Source organism: Sturnira hondurensis, unplaced genomic scaffold (genome assembly GCF_014824575.4).
Source record: "Sturnira hondurensis isolate 20B ecotype Veracruz unplaced genomic scaffold, ASM1482457v3 Scaffold0010428, whole genome shotgun sequence".
In the NCBI taxonomy this organism is placed as follows: Eukaryota; Metazoa; Chordata; class Mammalia; order Chiroptera; family Phyllostomidae; genus Sturnira; species Sturnira hondurensis.
The window spans coordinates 6,182,013-6,203,413 of record NW_028083059.1 but is presented as its reverse complement, the minus strand read 5'-3'; the positions used below and the strand labels follow the sequence as shown (position 1 = coordinate 6,203,413).

The following is a 21,401-nucleotide window of genomic DNA, read 5'->3' as shown; positions in this document are numbered from 1 at the left end:
ATTAGGACTCACCCACACATGCCCAATTCTGCTGAGGGCAGTCCTGCAGAAGGCTGGGTTTTACCTGACTACCTCCTATTGTGAATTTGCATATCAAGCATGCTGCTGCCAGGTGGCAAGGGGACTGTCTAGTCCTGTGTTAAGATTAAGCAATGGTTCTGAAAGTGTGGCTCCCCCAACCCCGGTACACCTGGGAACTTGTTTAAGATGTGGAATCAGTGTTTAACAAGCCCTCCTGATGGCTGTGCGTGAAACGTGGCAAAGAAAACTCCTTTCAATTACTTAGTTCACTGAAGGAAGGAAGCTGAGTAATGAGCAAGTCATCTGGTCTGAAATCATGGGCTTTGTTATATTTTTGATATTTACTTTATACACATTCACTAGGAATGTGCTCTTTACATATTGTATGAATATCAGTCAATATTAGTATATTCCCTGCACAGGAGTATTCAGAACCAAATCAAAATTCAAATTATAAAGTTCTAATAGGATCTGAGATACCTAGCTCTTCCTAGGGAAGCTTCCAGAGTTTCTGGATTCTCTGGGGTATTTTTCAGTGATTTCACTTTTTCCTGAGAAAATAACTTTTCTGTTCCTTAATTTTCTCATCTGAAAAATGTTGGTATTGGATGAGATAATTTAGAAAGCCCCTTTCAGCTCTAACAGTCTGTGGATTTATAATTCAATGACCAAATGGCACAAATAACTCACTTCTAATTTGTCTTTATAGCAAAATGTCAGTGTTTTCATTAAAAAGCTATCAGATGAAATGTTTCTCCATGTATTTTTAAGTGGGGTGCCTTAAAAAGCTCTATACTTTACTCTTTAGGATCACTAAGGCGCAACCCAGCTCAAATACGTTATTATGTGATATATTCCGACATGAAATTGTACACATCTCAGAGGCTAAGATGCAGGCCAGCTTCAGCATCAATCTTTAGATATGATTGATGCCTAGGTTTGTTTTAAGGTAGGTGCACTTTACATGCTGCTCTGCTTTTCTCATTGCCCCAGTTGTAACTGGGCTTTAAGAGTTCATGTTACAACCTTGATTTTTATTATCATGTTCACACCTGAGGGTAAAACTGCTTTCTTAAGAAAATCTAAGAAAACCAATAATCCAAGTTTTACCTTCCTTGTCTAGAGACCTCGAATAATATACTGGTTGCTTTACCTTGAATCAAAGGAAGGTCAATAACTCCTGCAAAAAAGAACCTATAAAAATACTGTTACTTTAAAATTTGATGATCGAGAACAAAATTTGCATTTTACTCCCTCCCAGATAATGTTTGCAATTCTCATTTGAAAATGATTTTAGAGTTATTAGGATAATTTTCTCTTTACTCGTTACAAAAGCAATGTATGTTTGTTCTGGAATTATTATTAAAAAGTATAAATAATGACGTAAAAATACCTAAAATTCTGTCAACCGAAGTTAGCTACTGGTAATATTTTTCTTTTTAATTTATTCTAGGTAATCATGAACATTAAAAAATTGTCAACAAATTACATATTATAATGTGAAGTCTTCTTTTAAAAATAGTTTATATACATAAGTTTAATCTCTATCTTCAAAGATAATATTAATGTACAAAAGTTTACAAAACTCTTTTCACTATTTTGTGATTTTCAGTGCCATTTTGATTTAGGTTCCCTTTTTGTTTGTTGGTTTTCATCCCTCATTTTTGCAGAAAAGATTTAAGGTAACTCCAGCCCACTTTCCCCCAGTGGATATAATATACAGAGAAGAGCAAGCCTCTGAAATTCATATATATATATTTATGTAGTAATATGTGTGTGTGTGTGTACGTGTGTGTTGAGACCTTTGCTCTATAAACAATAGGTAACTTTAACATACTGGGGAATGATGCTATAAAAAATTATATTGTAACATAAAGATACCTGTGAGAAAGTGAAGGGTAACTCCTCCTTCATATAGCCTTGTTTATAAAGATGCATTGTTCAAAACCACGTTCACAAGCCTACTGATACGTGCACTCTTACAGGGCAGAGTGCTGTCTGATACTCCTTCAGTGTGTGCAACTGTTCCTGGTCTGCTTATCTGCTGGGTGAACACTTCTGGAGTTGAAGTGAACGAAATGAAACAGTTCCAAATATTCTATTACTGCCATGATAGGTTGCACTGTGATTTCAAACAGCATTGACATAGGAGACCATGATGGTTAAGAGCTTCCGTTCTGCTTAGCCCTGTTGCTAAGGCTTTAAATGAGCTAAGATGGTCTACTTGTTTGCATAGTGCTTAGGCCCAGAGAGTAAATGCCAGATAGATACTAGCTTTCAGTGATCTGGGCTATTTGTTACTATTTTTTTCTTCTTAAAAAGAACCCATTTTTTTCTCTGAGGATCTTGACTTAAATTTTCCATAACGAGAATAAAGTACTTCTTTAGGAATTACACATAAAGTATCTTAAAGAGTTGGTAGGGAAATAAAATGTGCTATATTTGATAATAAATTTATATGTAATTATTATTTTAAATTGCCTATATTACCTAATAGTCTAACATCTCATTCATTCATAATGTTTAATGGGAACATATTTTAAAATAAAGTGTGCTACAGAGCCATAAATATAATTTATAGTTCTTTCCATGGTGCTTTTACTGTAAGCCTTTCAAGCATTCGACAAGTACAACATGGCCCCTTTCAGTGAATGAGCAATTTGAGGCATTGATGAATGAAGTCTGAGATTTCCTCTGGATGTGGAAGATGTGTGAGAATGACCAAGTTACTGCTGCTAATGTACACTGCTCTGTGTTTGACAGAGTCTTTGGAAATTCGTCCCAGACACATCCAGACAGGTGCGTAAACACGGCCTGCACAGTGAAACCCATCTGTGGGCTTCGAACAATGGAATCCTCCAGCCCAGCACTGTCCGATGGAATCAGTGTAAGCCACATGTGTGACTGCATATTTTCCAGTGGCCACATTTAAAAAGTTAAAGGAAACAGGGGGAATTCATTTTAATAATATGTTTTATTTAACTCAAGATGCCTAAAGTAATATCATTTTAACATGCAAACAATATAAAATATTAATGAGATATTTTACATCCTTTTTGTTCAAAGTCTTAGAAATCGTGAGCAGATTCTGTCCTCAGAGTGCATCTCAGCACATGTGTCTCTGTCACTAGGTGTGACCCTCGGCCACCATACTGGACAGCACCGCTCCAGTCATTCCCACTGTGAAGGCACCAGAGGGCAGCAGCGTGGTGCAGAGAAAAAAAGACAAAAGACTAACTTGGAATCACTAACCAGTCTGTTCCTGGCTCTGACATTTCATATTGACGTGGCTGTGAACAAGTGATTTAGATTCCCTGGGTCTCAAATTCCTACTCTGTATAAGGGAGCTTGGTAATAAGTGCCATACTCCTCATAGGAGACTGTGGGAAAGATTAAATAAGATATTATATGTGAAAGTGCTCTTTTAGATCATAAAAGCACTATACACATGTAAGGCATTATTACCCTTTTTTTGTAGATTTACTCTCATGACTTGCCCGAGGCCACATTCCAAGTTGGTAGGAGAATCAAGGATAGAATCTGGGGCTTCTGACTTCCAGCCATCTGCTTCAACTAAAGCCTGTTCATACCAAGCTGGCTTTAAAAAATTAAAAACAAAAAAACAAACAACAAAAAACCCCAACCTGCCTCCCAAACCCCAAACACTTTTTATTAAAAAAAAATGAAGAAGGAAGAGAGTGGCAGTAAGAAGTAAATTCCATATTAAATAGTTAGGGTATCTTGGCCACTGTTATAATGTTCTTCAGTAAAACTATCCATACAGGGTATTTATATACCTATATATCAGAACTACAACTATCAAGGATTGGACTTTATTGCTGTCATATAATGTAAAACCTTGCATTCTTCAAAGTTTCAAACAACTTCTAAATTGGACTGTGGTTTCCCTACTTTATTTATCTCCAAAATATGGTACAACCACAAGAAAGCCCTTCCGTAGTGGGTTTGATTAATAAAACAGATATGGATCAATTCGACAGGTTTTCCACGGATTATTTTCGGTTACAGATGTAGCTCATTAATTCCCATGTGTGAGATACCACCTCTCTAGTGTGAATCCAAGAGATACATTAATCTCTAAACAAAAAGTGAGAACAACACAGTTCAACCTACATTTATTTGTGCTTAATGTATAAGGCACATTAGATATTTTGATGAGCAAAAGGAATTTGTTTCTACAGTGATTGCCACTAAGAGATATGTTGTTTATTTAACTTGAAGAAAAGATAGGATATGCCTACCAAAATGTATATGTTATATGACTCAGGAATCCATATTTTCGGGAAGTAAAAAGATAATCAGAAAGGAAATTCTAGATTATTCAAAAATAATTTACAAGGTCCCATCCTTTACTCTTTGGAGGGCACACAGAAAATGAGTTATCATAGCTCATTTCCATTTTCCTTATTTGTAACCCTATCATGGTTTTCATATTTAAATTTTCTGAGCCATTTTCTACATTTGTTGCAAATAAATTGCTTCACAGATCTTAAAAATCACATAAAATATTTAGAGTTTTATACTATGTGAAATTAAGCATGAGCCAAGTTTATTTTTACTGAAACTTGATGACCATGTTGAATACATATAACTTTTATTTTCATTGCTGTTGACCATTGAATGAAATATTTTATTGAGTAAACTTTATATTTTACTGCCTTTGCATCCCAGTTTAAAATCAAGGCTTACTTTTTAAAAAGTCTAATAAATGTATTTTTGATATTTTCACCATAACTTTACAAGCAATTTCTCTCCTCTGCCCTGTAATAACCACCTTCTGCCTTTTTATGATTTAGCTTAACATTACTATTGTAATTTTTTACTGAGTGAGCCCATCAGTGCCCTTGGCAGCAAGATTTTGTTACTGAGAATCCAGAAGCTGGGCTGCCGTTTGTTGCCACGATTACAGTCTTCCTGGATTGGGTTCAGAGCCTCACCCTGACCTAAGGGCTGTAACTGGAATCCTGACTCCTTCATCAGGGTCTCCAACATGTGTGATAGGCGTGGGTCCTCTAACCTGTTGCTTAAATGAGCATTTTTTTTTATACAATGGTTTTGTGTTTTAAATATTGTGTTTGATTCACATCTGGCCTTGATGAAAATCCAGACAAAATAAGTAGTGGTACCTGTAGTAAAAATGTGGTGGTACCTTAGGAGAGTTATTAACATGTGTGAATTTCTCTAGGACCTCAGCATGGACTCGTTACAGACCGGATGTGGTCACGTGGCGTTAACTGCAGGACTTCAGGCTGCGCTTTTCTGTTTTGTTCAAGAGCACCTCTAGCCAGAACACAAAAATCTGAGGAATCTTAACTATTCATTATTTAAATTACTAAATAAAATTAAATAGGCTATAAAAAGTCATTGTACTATTAAATATTAGGAAATATTGGCTTGTGTGTCCAAAAGTCACACTTAAAACCAGGCAATAGTAATCGGCATAAGATGGCTGTGGACACTATGAGATAATGTCTACTTGTCAGAAATGGATGGTATTTTTTTTCCATTGAAATAAAAGAGTTAACAATGTACTTCATATTTTAATCACTTCTACTAAGAAATCAAGGTATAAAAGAGACTCTGGTATACTGTTATTATTTTTCACTGTGAATGTATTCAATAACGTGAATAAAATTGTATTTGTTATATCACACTCTGTTTCATATTTCCTAGGTTGCATTTAGGAAAATTTAGTACATGCCACTGCAGTCATCTGAAAGGAATCATTTCTTCATTACAACTCATAACTTAAAACTATAAAATATCAGCCAGAAAAAAAATTGGCCCAATTAAGAGAAATTTGATAATGGTAGAAAAGCACATATAAATATGACTAGGAGATGATAAGATTATTTTAATTTTCCCATTTGCACTCGAATTATTTATTTTACAAATCTCCAGATCTTTTATTACTTAAAACCCTCTGCTGAATCATGAAAAGCAGCTTAAGTTAGCAATTCTCCTCTGCAAAATCTAGCTGCTAGCATCTGGTGAACACTTGGATAACCTAGTCAGGGCCTATGGAAATGATTATTTTAAGACTCTATTCAACATGCCTGGACTTAAAAAAACAGCTAGAATCACACTCTGCACATGTATTTATTGTCAGGGATTTGAAAAGCTGGCATTAGTAGCAATGGTGTGTAGGCCGTTGCAGTGGTGGAGATGGCGATAGGAGATAGGAACTGCAGGCAGGCTGGATACCCCAGCGTCTGCCAACCGCCCCTGGGCTTCCCCCAGCGCCTTTCCGCCTCAGCTTCCCCTGTGGACCAGGCGGCCAGACTGCTGCGCAGCCCTCCATCACTTCTCACACTTACATTTAGACGTGGCTGCCTGTGGAATCAGGACCAGCGTCCTAGCCCGTGCCTTCCTGCGGCACGCCTGGGGCTGGTTTCTGTCTCTTCACCAGATGCTGCTGCACGTCTGTAACTGCGACTGAAGTAGAAAAAACAGGATACTTTTACTCAGCGATTTTCAACTACCGTGCCGTAAATTGTTTAAAACATGCAATACCTGACTATTTAGTCAGGGACACTGGCCTCTTTTCCCTCAAACTGTCAAGTAAAAACAATGACAACGGCCAACACAATAATAGCTGTCTGGTGTAAATGAATCGAAATTATCTTTTTTTTTGTCAGATAGGCCAAAAACATGTTTTTTTGGTGTGCCACAGAATTTTAGTAACTAGTTTATGTGTGCCACGAGATGAAAAAAGTTTGAAAGTAGCTGCTTTTAGTCAATTGGGAGATAACAAGAAGCTGAATTATCAAAGTGTATTGTTTTTGGATCTTAAGACAAATTACATAATAGGAATGAATAAAAGCACACTTCAGTAAAAAACAGCATTATTTGACAAGATTTAAATGCACATTTAGGAAATATTAGGAATATTTGTATGCTGATTAGGAGAGAGAATTTTTTTGAGTGTTTCTATATATACAAATATGTACTTAATTTGTTTTCACACATATAGTATATATAGTTTCTGTTCAAATAAACAATTTATTGCCTATCTTTACTGCCATTCATGGTTATTTGATGTGCTAATATCAAATAACCATGATTTTAGTTCTCACTAAAATCACTGCCATTAGTACAAATCCGAGATAGTTGAGAACGGATTTGGGCATTGGCTATAGAGGAAGCAAATTTATGAGGAAGTTATACCCCAGGGAGAAAAGTTAGGTTTATTTTAGAAAAGTGAGCTCTTCCAGCAACACATTTTTCACCGATTTGTGTACAACACTGTTTGAGCTAGAAATTATTCTGCGTTATTCATCAAATCAGGTTTGATAGGGCTTTACTCGGCAACACTTTTAGGTTTTAGTTTGAGCTTTTCATGTAATTTTGTTGAAGATATTTTATGAATCACCCATAATTTAGACTTTTTACAAACTGTATGGGACTTATTCCCACTTGAACTGAGTTTCAGAAATTTAACTCTGTCCTTTGGATAATAAATACTTTATTTAGTTTTGTTATATTTCACAGAGACTTGTTTAGGAACTATTATCAACACTTGTTGTTCAAAAAAGATTAAATAGGAACAGCTTCAGACATTTAGATAAAGAAAAAGATTTGAAAGCTAAACTTGATTGATTAGAAAATAATTGCAGAATTGGATATCCCGTTCAGAATTTCTGCAATGCCATATAAGTGATATATTCTAGACCAGTACTAGTCAACACAACTTCCTGTGACAGTGAGAATGTCCAGCACTTGCACCATTCGTCACGGTGTCCACTGAGCACGCGAAATGTGGTTAGTGCAAATGTGGAGCTGAATTTGTAGTTTCATTTAATTTTAATTAACTTAAATTTAAATACACGCTTGTGGCTAGTGGCTACCTTATTGGAAATCATAATTTTTAGAGTGTATCTGCATTCGGTATTCAACATGAAATAAAAAACTTCTTGAATGTTTTCTAGGTGCTAAGTGTCTATAAAGCATGATTGTCCCCAGAACGCAAGGCCCAGACTCCACCACGTGGCCCTCCGCAGGAAGCCCTCACAGCATGTGCACAGGCCCAAAGGTGGAAACAGCAAGTTCTGAACTTTGGCTCAACTTGTGGATATTCAGACATAAAGTTTGGGTTAGACTTAGGTGGTTTGAGAACCTTTATCTCTGGAAAGCTGTGGGCTTTCAAATTATCTCCAGTAATAAAGTTCAATGACAGTAAGTGAACTCAAGGACTTGACTTTTTCAGTCCATTTCTTGTAAGGTATGGCTGGCAGGTCATAGAGACCGATATGCACATAGCTGTCTCCATGAAAAAAAATCTGTGGATTCAGCCTGGAGAGCAGAAGTGGGCTGAAAAAATGCTTTGGCACCTCTTCCCAAGTCATTTTCCAATACAAATCCATTTAGGAATACTATGTACAAGGCACAACGGTTAGTATAGGAGATAAAATGCTGGGGGAAAATAGATACAGCTCCTGCCCTCCTGATGATTAATTGCGTTAGATGACAAGATTGTTTCCCACTGTCTTCCCAAAATTTATTTTTCCTTGGATATGGTGAAAGTAAAACAGGAGAAAGATACACAGAGTAAATGGAAATGCTGAGGATCACTACGAGGTGTGTGTCACACATCTTACTCCATTTACTTCTCTCTGCACAGCTTTCTGAGTTCCACACCCAGAGAGATGAAGAGAGCAGTTTCTGAAATGCAATATTGGAGACAATAACTAAAAAACCTCAATTACCATTTTTAGAACATGAAATGAGCATCATCATTCAGCATTTATTGAGTGTTTACCACATATGTTTACAAGGAATTCTTTCCTCTTTATGAGCCAGAAGAGTGTCCTTTAAAATAATTACTAACTAAAAGATATTTTTGGCTGTTATGTGATGACACATTTTTTTACTCTGCCATTCAAAACATTGTAAGAGGGAGTGCTACAATTACAACTTCTGAAATGAATCAAATTATTCAACTTTCAAGCATCAGTGCAAGACCTGAAGGGAACTATTAGCGACACAGGCCATATGCAGCTGATTGTATTTCAGTTCACATTGGAAGAACGAGCCAGAATGTGGCAAAGTACTAAGTGAGAACTATTTAGTCAGGTTTCTTGTTTTCCTTTGCAGAACAAATGCAGAATTAAATATATGGTTCAATCTGAATTTTTAGATGAATTTTCAAGTGTGTCACTGATGAAAATTTAAGGGTGAAAAGGATTCAAAGTTAAATTAAATGAATGAAACCACAATACATAGTACTTGAAGTAACTGAAGTCCATTAAGTCTCATCTCAAAATATATTAATTGATAATACCCTTGATTTTCCAGACCAATGCTTTGAAAATAATTTTTAAAAACTAACTACAAAGAAACTAGAGGAAAAAGGGGATACATTTATTTATATAAATACATTAGAACCAGTTGCATATAAAATATTATAAACAAAATTAAAAGGTGAAGAAGAGTTTGCTTAGTTGTTTTAAAAATTTTATACCATAAGCCCTGGCTGGTGTAGCTCAGTGGATTGAGTGCGGGCCTGCGAACCACACGATTGCGGTTCGATTCCCAGTCAGGGCACATGCCTGAGTTGCAGGCCAGTTCCCAGCAGGGGACTCAGAGAGGCAACCATACATTGATATTTCTCTCCTTCTCTCCTTCCCTTCCCCTCTAAGGATAAATAAATAAAATCTTAAAAAATATTTATACCATATGGAGGTTTTAAAATATGGCCACAGATTCTTTGACCCTCCTGTGTTCCCTCCCACTGAATCTGGGAGGCCTGTGACTGCTTTTACCAACAGAGCACAGAAGAGATGGCACTATATAGCTTCTGATGATGAGTCATGGAAGACCAAAACAGTGCTGCCTTATGCACTGCAGCGCTGCCCTTTGCGGCCCTGAGACTCCAGGTAAGGAGTCTGAATGCCCTGAGACCAGAGTACAGTAGCATCCACATGTGGTGCTCCAGTTGGTGATGCCAGAGGGCTGGCCTTCCTTCTGCCCCTGCCAGGGCGTTAAGCATGAGTGAAGCCATTTGGGGCCCTTTAGATCAGCTAGTCTGCCGGGTGAGAAATCCACAACAGTAGAAAAAACTCCCAGCCAAGACCCATACAACTGTGAGATAAAATAAGGCACATGTAGCTTTAAGCCACTAAATATTAACATGGGTTGTTATGCCAGAAAACTGGAGCATACTCTTTTTTATGTGTAATATTTTCACAATAAAATTTTGAAAAATTGAATGTAAAAGATACTCTGGGAAGTTATTTGCCAAAATTGACAAAACATTCTTAGTTTCTTTCCTGTATAAAGGGCTCTTACAAACACCAAGAACAAATGACTAGCACTGTATAGGAAGACTAATTAAATGAACATAAAATGCACAAAAGAAAAATAAAATGTCTAATAAACATGTAAAAAAGTTCAATCTCATCAGCAAGTAAAGAAAAGGTGAATTAAACAATGGGGTTACAATTTTGGTTACCCCAAAATTGGCAAGGACAAAGGTAATATTTAATGTTGGTTTGGGTTGGGTAAGAGTACAAATGGCACAGACTTTTTGGAAAATAACTTGATACTGTATATGCAGAACTTTTAAAATATCATATTCTTCAACTTTGCTAGGAATCTAGGAATTGAGGTAAGGAAGTAATCAGAAAAGAGATAAAATAGAAAATGTTTATTATAGTTTTAATTTGAGAAGCAAAAGATATAGAAGCAATCTAAATGTCAATGCAGTTAAGTAAATTATATATTTTATAATACAGAATATTATTTGATTACTTAGAGTAAAATTTTAAAGGAATTTTATCTGCTAATCCTGACCTTGGCACATGAGAACAGAGTAGAAAAAACGAGGACTTGATGGTCACACAGACCAGGCTCAGAGTGCTGCAGCTGCCCCTACTTCCTCTGGGTATTTCCAAATTTGATTTATCTTTCTGAGTTTCAGTTTACATATAAAGGAAATGGGCCTAAATACCTAGTCCATTGGGGAGAGTGATAATTAAATGCAATTGTATATAATAGGCATAATAGTTTCTCAATAAGTATTATCTATTTTTTCACAATAAAGGATACCCTCTGAGCTCCATTTCCAAATTCATATTCCTTCCCCAATTCACTAAAGAACTAAAGGTTCTTCCACTCTGGCTCCTTCTGTATACCGCTTTGCACCACAGTTTGGTCTCCACGCCATAGTCAGAGAAATATTGGAAACACACATAAGTGAGTCAGGTTTTTCACTTACAATTCTTCAGTGGTTCCAATTGCACACAAACATGCACATACTCATGCTCAGCTGTCTACTGACAGATGTGGTAAACTTTGAAAAAGTAAATCAGATCATACCATTCCCCTGCATGAGAACAAACCTCAACTTTTTGCAAGGGGGTTCCGTGTCTCATCTGATTCCTACTTTACATACAATATTGCCCCTTTTCTCTCTTGTCCTCTACACTGTAGCCACACTGGCCTTCTGCTTATGAAGAACATCATGCTGGTCCCCACTTTCAGGCCTGGGCTCTTCTTCCTCTGCCTGGAATTCTCTTCCCCTGGAACACTGCTGGGTCCTTCGCCATTTGAATCTCAACTTGCATGTCACTTCTTCAGAGAGGTTTTTCTTGACCATCCAATCTAATCCCAACCACTTATATTCATGTGTCTCTAATTCTCTCTATTTCACAGGAGTTGGTGTACAGTGTGCCTCAACCAATGCTTCTTCTCTCCCACCCCTCCTTCGAGCAGGGAACTTGTTTTGTTTCCTGTAACATCCTTGGCAACCAGAACTAGGATTGAACTAGGATTGATGGTAGGTGTTTTGTAAGTGCTTGCTAGATGTCTTGCAGTACTTTATGCACTTCTGAAACACAGAGCTTAGTAGTATAGAAAAAAAACAGCATTTGACATTATTTTAAAACACAGAAATTGTGAATTATATGGGCATTTTTAAAAGCTTTGATGGTTCTGATTACAGTTCAGTACATTGCTTCAATTTTGAAAAAAGAAAAACTCACAAACAAAATCAGAACACCATAAAAGTAGTTCAGGAGTGTGATGAGAGTTTCTCTGTCAAATCAGACACTGTGAAAACTGTGCGAGCACTCAACCAGCTCCTTGCTTTGAAATGAAGACTGGGCACCTCCCAGCAATATTTTTATTCCTGTCGAACATGTGATTTATTTACTGGAGGAGAAACTAGACTCTCTTTTCAATAACGAAAGTGTTGAAAACAGTGTGTCATTTTTTTCTGAGGCTGGTTCTAGGATGAGGAGATACCTTATTTACCCTATTGGGTAGACAGGACTTAAAACTTTTCTTCTTTGTAATGCATGACATGTTGACTATAGTTAATGATTCTGTGTTATGTGTTTGAAAGTTGCTTTAAGAGAGATCTTAAAAGTTGTCATCACAAGAAAAAAATGTAACTATGTTTGATGGTGCATGTTAACTAGACTTATTGCGGTGATGACTTTGTATACATATATATAAATATTGATTCATTATGTTATATCCCTAAAATTAATATAAATTTATATGTCAATTATATCCCAACAAAAATACAAGAAAAAGCCTGTTCTTCTTGGTGCCATTTACTCAAAAAAATAGAAACCTTAGTGGTTAGGCCTCTATGGTCTGGTTCGATCATGAGATTCTACAGTTATGAAATCTATTTTTATAAAGTCCATGAGAAAAATATGACTTGCTATTTAGAGAAGTACCACACTATTTCAGAAATTATATAACATTCATGTGTTATATGCATATATAAAACATGATGTATATTTCAACATCATCTATCCCCACTAATTTTTAATTTCAGCTGCAAAGCAGGCTGTCCACATTCTTATGATTCTTCAAGGGAAAGGAAATGCACGTTTAATAAACATGTTCTTTGGGCCAGTCTTCTGACTAAGTGTGTCCCCTGGGTAGCTTCATCTAATTCCTACAACCATGCACAAATGAGTTAACGGAAAGACAGACTCCGTTCTTTCACACAAGTTGTAAAACAAAGGAACTGCCTGTTGTTACCCCCATTGACATTATACGAGAGTTTAATTTCAGGTTTTTCAAGGGACACTACCATTTATGTTAATGATTCCTGGGCATGGTCTGCAGCACCACAAATACTCATTGATCAACAATGCTATTAAATTGGGCACAAGATTTCCACAGGAGCTGTGTGTCTGGATTGTTTAGAAATGCCAGGACCTAGAAAAAGACAATAGGGTGAGAAACGTTGAGGTTCCTGGAAACGACCTTTACTGTCCTATGGAGTAGCACATCTGATTTGATTTCAGTGCAGCTTAATAGTTCCTGTTTGGAGAGCTGCAGGAAGGGGTAGGAGGACCCAGTTCCCCTTTTCTATTCATCCGAAGGAACTCCTTCCTTCTTCAGCTGATGTTTTCAAAAACTTAAGGTTGCAGAGTCTCAACCTTAAGGATTAAGGATAAACTCTAGGATTGAGAATTCTATAAAAACAGGATCGGTTCTGAACTAACAACTAAATCTTGACAAATCGAAAAAAAGGAAACAAAATCTAAGGCGGCACTGAGCCACCACTGGAGGTCTGGGTTGTTGGATCATTGGTTTTCTTTTGGGTACATTATGGTTAGATGAACATTAATTTTCCTTTATAACACCCATGTAGTGGTTTCATGACAGCACTCCATAGTCACAAAGCTGAAAGAAGTTGAGATTTGCGGGGGAAAGGACTGAAAAGATCTGAACATCTGAAGTCTACCTGAAATCTTCAGATTTTGTTATTTTACAACAAGAAAGGTTGGAATGAGACATCAGTCAATACTTTAACATGTGAGTAAATGTGAAAAACAGTGACTTCGTGTCAGAGCACTGGAAAGCCACAGCTTCGCTGGTTGGAATCTGCCATTAGGCCCTTATGTACAACTGAGATGACAATATTTGATGGGAAATAGTCTCTGAGATTTTTATTGCAGGTGCATTCTTCTCATACTTTTGCAATAGATAGAAATATTTCAAATATTTCCCCAAAGTCCCTCATCCTTGCTGAGAAAATATAGAAGGTAAAATTAAACCTTTTTTTTTCCAAATGAAGCCATTCGATGAACCTTCAGACAGGATAAAATACTGAGAAGCTAATGGTGATTCCAGGTGTGGTCAACGGTCTTCCAACTAACAGTTCAGGAAAAATACTAAAACCAGGTTTTTGTAAGGTACCTATTCATGGAGTATCAAATATGAGGGCTCCTTTCAGTTTTCTAGATATTTGGCATTACACAGCTGTGCTTAAATTGAACTAAAAAGTGCAAAATCAGTGGATTTCTTTGTTTAGGTAAGTACCTCTATTAAGATATCGTTCTTCAGCCATCTCGTCTTTTGCATTCTAATCTACTCATATATTCATCCATACAACTAAATAGGTAATTAAATAGCTAAACATTATACCTCATCTAAGATAACTTGTGAAGCAATTTGTTTTGAAAGTTTAGAAAATGCCTTGAGTGAGTAAAATTTGACTTAGTTTTGGCTACAGTGAAAAGATAATTTGTTCTTGCTGTAGACTGACTGATGATATTGAGTCAGTAGCTAAGTAATAAAATGATGCCCTGAAATAATAATTTTATTTACCTTTGAAATAAATGTTAAAAATCAAGTGTATCTTTGTAGTCATTTGTCTTGTGGAAGAGTGATGGTCCACATCACGGCGGGAGAAAGCCGGAAGGAGAAAAAAACATGTGTTGTGTGTCTTTGGGATAGGATCGAGGTTCTGAATCACTGCAAACTCTTCATAGGACGAGTAGGATGAGAACCAGACTCTCTTGGGACACAAGAAGAGTCTGAGCTCCATTTTTGGTGAAAAATACATTCTAGGTGACAATTTTCCTGCCCTTGAATGTGATGGTTTTCCTTTCATCCCAGACAAACTATTTTGCCCATAATTCAAGGTCATATTTGGTTCTAGAGAAAGCTGTCTCAAACAATATATTGTTCTAAATTAAGCCATAACTTAGTAGTAGCTATTAGTTATTCACAATGTCTTATATGGCAGGCTCTGTGCTAAGTATATTAATCCCTGCCATGATTCTACAATAAAGCAATTTTCTTATACTTAATAGTTTAATAAAACTTTAAGTTAACTAATTGTGCACACATACATACACACACATGTTTTGAAAATACAGTCTGTGTTTTGCTCCCCTCTGTCTACTCAGCACACAGTGTGTGGTTCACAACTGATGTCTAGAAAATATTTGTTGAATTAAATGGAATGCTATTTCCTGTGCTCTCCCTGAGGAAAGGGTTTCCATCAATCCCTTTCTCCTTTGATGTAACTTTGAAGAGTTAAGGCTGAACAGTAATTGAAAAATTTTAATCAATCTAAGAAACATGGATCAACTTGTCTCTGACCTCTTGGGTCAGTGAGGAAGACCAGTGTAAAGGAAGTTTTGAGGGGACACGTATGCAGATTGGCGGGAAGGAAGAAATACTCATTCTGATAAAAATGACTTCTGTTCCTCCTGGGTTGTACATGTAAATAAATAAGAAAACCAAGCTACAGTGAACTTGATAGGATTCCATGGAGTGTCTGACATATCACCACCTCCTATGGCAATGGGCACTGACAGATGATGTTCTGAACTGAGAACCCGAGCAAGATTGGACTTACACAAGAGAGAAAGGAGGGTGATGATGGACAAGCTCCAAAATGAGAACAATGTTATATTCTGTGCATTCCCCTATTTTTTTTTAGATTTCCCAGTTGTTGATTAAGTTTTTGTCCACACCGCTCCACTCCTGATGGTTCTTGACATTCATTAGGGCTTTGGCGGCAGCACATAGGAGGACCGTGGGATGTGGGATGACAGACTCTACACACTGAATCCTCTATCCAGCTCTGGTTAATCCATAGAGTTATTTTTGTTTTGTTTTTGATGCTGTTATTTTTTTTTAGCACCCAGACATGCTAATAAACATCACGGTCAAGAGCAGTCATGTGGTGCCACCTGCATGGGCACATGCAGTACTGTGCATAGAAACTTAAATAGACTCCACTCCTTGCTCAAAATAAAAATCCAACAATAGATGTGGTGAACACAGTGCACAAACCAGTGCACAGCTGTACAAACAGAGAAGTACAGCAAATTAGAGAATTTTGGTATAAACTGTGAGTGCAAGTGTTGTTTGTATGCTGGAAATAAGAGGAAATTCTGCAAGTTGCAGAGAACTTGCTGGAAATCTGTGTGAGGGTAAGGAAGGAGAGGGTGATGGTAGTGGTGGAATCATCCTGCTTATATAAATTAGGAGGGAAAATGTTTTCCTATGGAGTGGGGTTGGGGGAGAGATTTCTACTTTCACAGTTATCTCTTCTGAGGGCACATGTATTGCTACTAAAGTCTAGGTTTGTCTAAGAGATTTGGTTGTAACCAGCTTAAAGAAGAAGGAAAAAGAAAGTATTAATCAGAGCATAGCCTGCCAGAGAAATTTCATAAACCTCTGTCCACTGGAAGCCAGGCGAAAAAGAAAATAAAAACCAGAATGTATTATAATTGTACATTCCACTTAAAACCAACTAGCACATGACAATCAATTTTCCAAGGAAATGATTACTTTGGGTGAGTCTTTCTTTCTCTCTCTTTCTCTCTCTCTCTCTTTCTCTTTCCTTCCTCCCTCCCTCCCTCCTTCCCCTCTTCCTTCCATGGGTCCCATTTCTCGCCATTGTACAGCATTTATTGTCTTTGCTATCTTGAATATTGTCAGAATTAATCTGAACTTGCAGAATTCAGCTGAAAGCAAATTCCAGGCAGATCTCTACCTCAGCCACCCTGAGCTGATAGGTATCTCTCTTCTCTTAAATATATCCAGATAGGGAATTTTAAAATCTCTTCAGGAATCTTTCCCAGGGTTTATAAAACCTTCGCTGCCAATAAGATCTTTCCATCTAGCTTAAATTCCTTTGGTTGTAATTTAAATGAATTTCCTCTTCTTCTTCTTCTTCCCTTGTTAGAGAGGAGAGTACTACCCTTAATAGCCATTTCTCTATATAGAGCTGTTCACACCCATCAGTCTTCTTTCCTGGACACACAGAACTTCTATTTCTAATGTTATCTATATTACTTTGGCCTCTGGCTTTTTCTCAAGATAAGACAATCTGCTAGGATCCCTTAAAATCCTGAGTTTCCATAACTGATTACATGAGGTTCATCCTATAAACATTGATATGTCAATATGTTCAATTCTTCTAGTTCCAATCAGATGGTATTTATTAGATCATAAAAATCTAAAAGAATATTGGGATTTGTAGTATGTGCTTTCTTGGAATGGGTGAGATGATTGTCTTAATATATTGATGTCCACTTCGAGCTCTTAACGTCTTGGGCAAGCAATTTATGTCTAGATATCATAATGGGTGGAGTGCCTTGTTCTTTGCAACTATAATATAAAATGGGAAAATGGACAGAGTAATTTTAAGGGTTTTTCTACCTTTAAGGACCAAAAATTCTATGAATACGTTCTGAGTAGTCCTGGGGCAAAAAAGAGCAGCTCTTTTAACTGCCATTATTTTTACCCAGAAAAGTCAATGTGCATCATCCTATTACTGACTTCTCAATCAAGAACCTCTAAACTTTATTTTTAAAATTATTAAATTGAGGTTTAACTCAAAAACGTATTTTAATATATCTTGGGTAGCTATTCCTGTTTAAATGATATATCAGTGCCATTTGATATATCAAATGATATATCAATGCCAAATGATATATCAAAAGGGCACACATATTAGCTAGCATACGATACATCATTTTTCAGTTTATTATTACCTGGGTGTTTTTGCAAAGCCACTGATATCATCTATGAGTGTCTATATGAAATAGCTTTTAGTCCACTGGAAAGGAGGTTATACTTCTCCATCCCTTCTAGCCACATAAATATAGTTCCTGTCTTCCATGCCCTGGACTCTTCTAAAGTCTGTCCTAACAAAATGAGCATTTGGAGAATATGATAACACATAGCGTTCCCTTTAAATGATTATTTCTATATTTAAAACACTTGAAAAATATGGAATTAAAAAGATTATAGTATTGAAGCAAATTTTCAAAAGTAGGACATTTTACAAATTCCATGGCAGAAATATTTGGGGGAAGGACTTTTTCCCAGTGATTCTATTATTGAGTGATCAATTTTCACTTCATTTCCTTTTAAACTTTTGCTGAACTTTGAATTAAGCATCACAAAGCAAACTAGGGCCAGCCACATCACCTGCCTCACTTCAAAAGTCACATCTGCTGAAACATTCTCAGGTAGATATTTTCTTGTACTCTTGCTTTTCATGCATCAGCCTGGCCTGCTCTTGCCCCTTCCCTTGCAGACACACCTTCCTTTCAAGTCATTTTCTGCTCAAGTTGAAAAATGTTCTTCATCAAACCTAATGGCTAATTAAACAAGGGAAGTCCAAATTTAATCATACTCCAGATAGCAAAATGAGATTAGTAAGTGTATAAACGTGAGCCATTCCACTTCTATTACAAAGTGGTTAGCAATTCCTTTTCTGTCACAAACAATCAATCTACCTGGGTTTTAAGCCATTTCCTTTGCTCTTCTGTGAGCATCACCCTGCCCCACTCTTCCTCTCTCAGTCCTGTCCATCTAGGCTGTGGCAGAAGCTTTTCTACCAACAGAGCACAAATCAAGTGTTCTGGGCTCACTGGCTGCCTGACTGGTCTGCCTAGCAATCAGCTGACATTTCCAATGGTTCTTTTCATGTTTTTGTCCTGTCTTGCACCACATGGCTCACACAACATCTCCCTGAGTAAAATGTATACAGTAGGCGTGCCTCCTGGCTTTGGTGTTGGAGGCGGTGGCACAGTATGCTTGTGCCCCCATCTTTAGTGCTACTTTTGAAAGTCTGAGTGACCTAGAAAATGTTTTGTCACCGCCTTTCATCTTTCTATTTTTTCATTCTTCACTTCACCACTCCTTTCCTGCCCCTTGTTTGCCTGCCGCTTACCCTCCATTCCTCTCACCACAGTGAAATCACAGAGTAGGGTGGGAAAAGTGGGGCGAGGAGAATCATTATGAGGGTCTTCCCCCCGTTTGTTTTGGTTCTTAGAAACTCCTCGCCATCTTTCTAAGGTCTTGAATGAAATGGGTTTTTTTTCTGCCAGTTTAACTCCAAAACCAAAGATGTCTTCATTTTCTTTTTTAAAGCTGATAGTCCAGAACTAGGCTCTGGGTTTTGAACATACAGACTGTTATTTCATTTTCCCGATACTCTAAGCACTAAGTAGCTCACTGTGCAATGATAACCCAATTCACCCATAGCTCACAATGATGGAAAAGATTGTTTTAACTTAGGTTTTTCAGACATTATTCCAACTCACATGATATATTTGTATGAAAGGCTGCTTTTTGGTGAATATAATTACATTGAACCTCCCTATATATTATAATGAAGATCTATACATTATTATTATCCTTATGTCATGATATCACATTGAATTGTGAGGAAGAAAGCTTCAGGTTAGTGGGGGGACCATGTAAGAAGTCATCCAGAATAATACAGTGTACATGCACAGTGAAAATCGGCAAGAACATGCTAAAAGGAAGATCTATAGTATTCCACAGCTTTTATGTTTCACATCTTGCCGCTTATCTCTTTCCATGAAAATTTGCCTCTCATTTAATATTAGAAAATACTATAAGGCATACTCATTCTGAGCCTGGGTCAGACACATACAAGAAGTTACCTTGCCTTTTGTGCTATAACCTTCACAAAGAGAGATCAGCTGGTTGAATATGGTATTGGGGAGGTAGCCAATGAGAAGTTTCATGACAAAAGTGAGAGAGCTTATTGGCTCTACTCTCAGTGAGAAATCTCTACCCATAGGCTTTGGTCTGTAACACTCAAGACAGCATTGGTCTTAGAGACCACTGCCACAAAGGTAGTGAAAGACAGGCCTGGATCTGAAACCATATGTAGTTAGAATTCTGGCCATGTGGCTCACAAATAATCAAATAGGCAAGTCAATACCAAAGTTAATCTAGCAATTGTTAGAATACTTGCTGCAAACCCAGTGAGATTGAGGAACCTCTAGAGCCCATTTAAATGGCCCCCTTGCCATGAGGGTCAAGCCACATCCCTGGTACTGCACTCAGGGCCCCACCGACATCTGTAGCTTCCTTTCTCCTCTCTCTGCCTCATTTCGTCTATACTGAACTACACTCAGTGGAGGGAAGTGAGCATACTCTCGAACCTTCTGAACTTGCCATATACTCTTACTTCTAATTTGCCGGGTTAATAGAGCCTTCTTATTTTGCCTGAATGTCATTCCCTCCAGAAAGCCTTGTCTGTTCCCTTGAGTTTGAATTAGTGGTTCCTCATACCTTCTCCCAAATGCCCTGTACTACCTTACAGAGTAATCAGTCTGTGTAAGAATTGCCTATTGACTTGTCTGCCTTCCCTGCATGCTCCCCCATCCTCCTCATCAGACATGAAGGTTAGGATGCTGTCTCTCTCGCTACTATATGCTGAGTGTCTGCCACACTGAAAGGCTGTTGTGAAGAATAAATGAAACCATTCATTCATTCAGCAATTATTTTCTCAGAGCCCACTATAGGCTAGGAACTCCTCTTGATGTTTGAAATATAGCAATGAAAATATTCACACATTTTTACAGTGTATATCTGTATATAAAGATATAGTTGGGTCTCAAGTTGTGTATATATATATGATATATATATATATATATAACATATATATATAACCAGCTCAGCACAGTGTCTGACATACTGTAAGTAATAATAGTAGCTAATATTGTAAGTAATGAGAAATAGCTATTTACTGAGTGTTTACTTGTGCTCTACACAGTGCTTTTTCACATATTATTTCATTTTAAAACAAATTTGAGTTAGTACTATTGTTATTCCTACTTAATTGGTGAGGAAATGAGAAGTGTAAAGCAACTTTCCCACACAATTAACAAGTTGTATGTGATGTGTGCCACTGAGTCAGGTCTGACTCCTGGTGACCCTATGAATGAGTGATGTCCACAGTGTCCATCCCCAGTAGCCCTACTCAGCTCCTGTGGAGGCATGCCTATGGCCTCTTTAATGAGTCAGGCCATCTCATGTTTGGTCTTCCTTTTTTTGCTGCTGTCTACTCTTCCCAGCGTCATTGTCTTTCCCAAAGAACCCTGCTTTCTCATAATGCATCCGAAGTAGAACAGCTTCAGTTTTCTCATTTTTGCCTGCAACAAATTATCAGGTTTAATTTTCTCTAGGACACATTTGTTCATCTTTCTGGCAATCCAGGATATCCACAGAACTCTCCTCAACACCATATTTAAATGCATCGGTGTTTTCCTATTAGTCCTCCTCACTGTCCAATTTTTGCAACCATATACAGTAACAGAGAATAT

At 37.2% G+C, this 21,401-nt stretch overlaps 1 protein-coding gene across 3 annotated transcripts in view; it reads right to left on the bottom strand.

The window, feature by feature from the left end:
- Positions 1–21,401, bottom strand: part of COL8A1 (collagen type VIII alpha 1 chain) — a 157,717-nt gene that overhangs the window by 51,069 nt on the left and 85,247 nt on the right. For all 3 annotated transcript variants that reach the window (XM_037058924.1, XM_037058922.1, XM_037058925.1), the window contains one exon: positions 6,360–6,477. The gene's annotated coding sequence lies outside the window, so the exon portion shown is untranslated. The remainder of the gene's footprint in view (positions 1–6,359; positions 6,478–21,401) is intronic.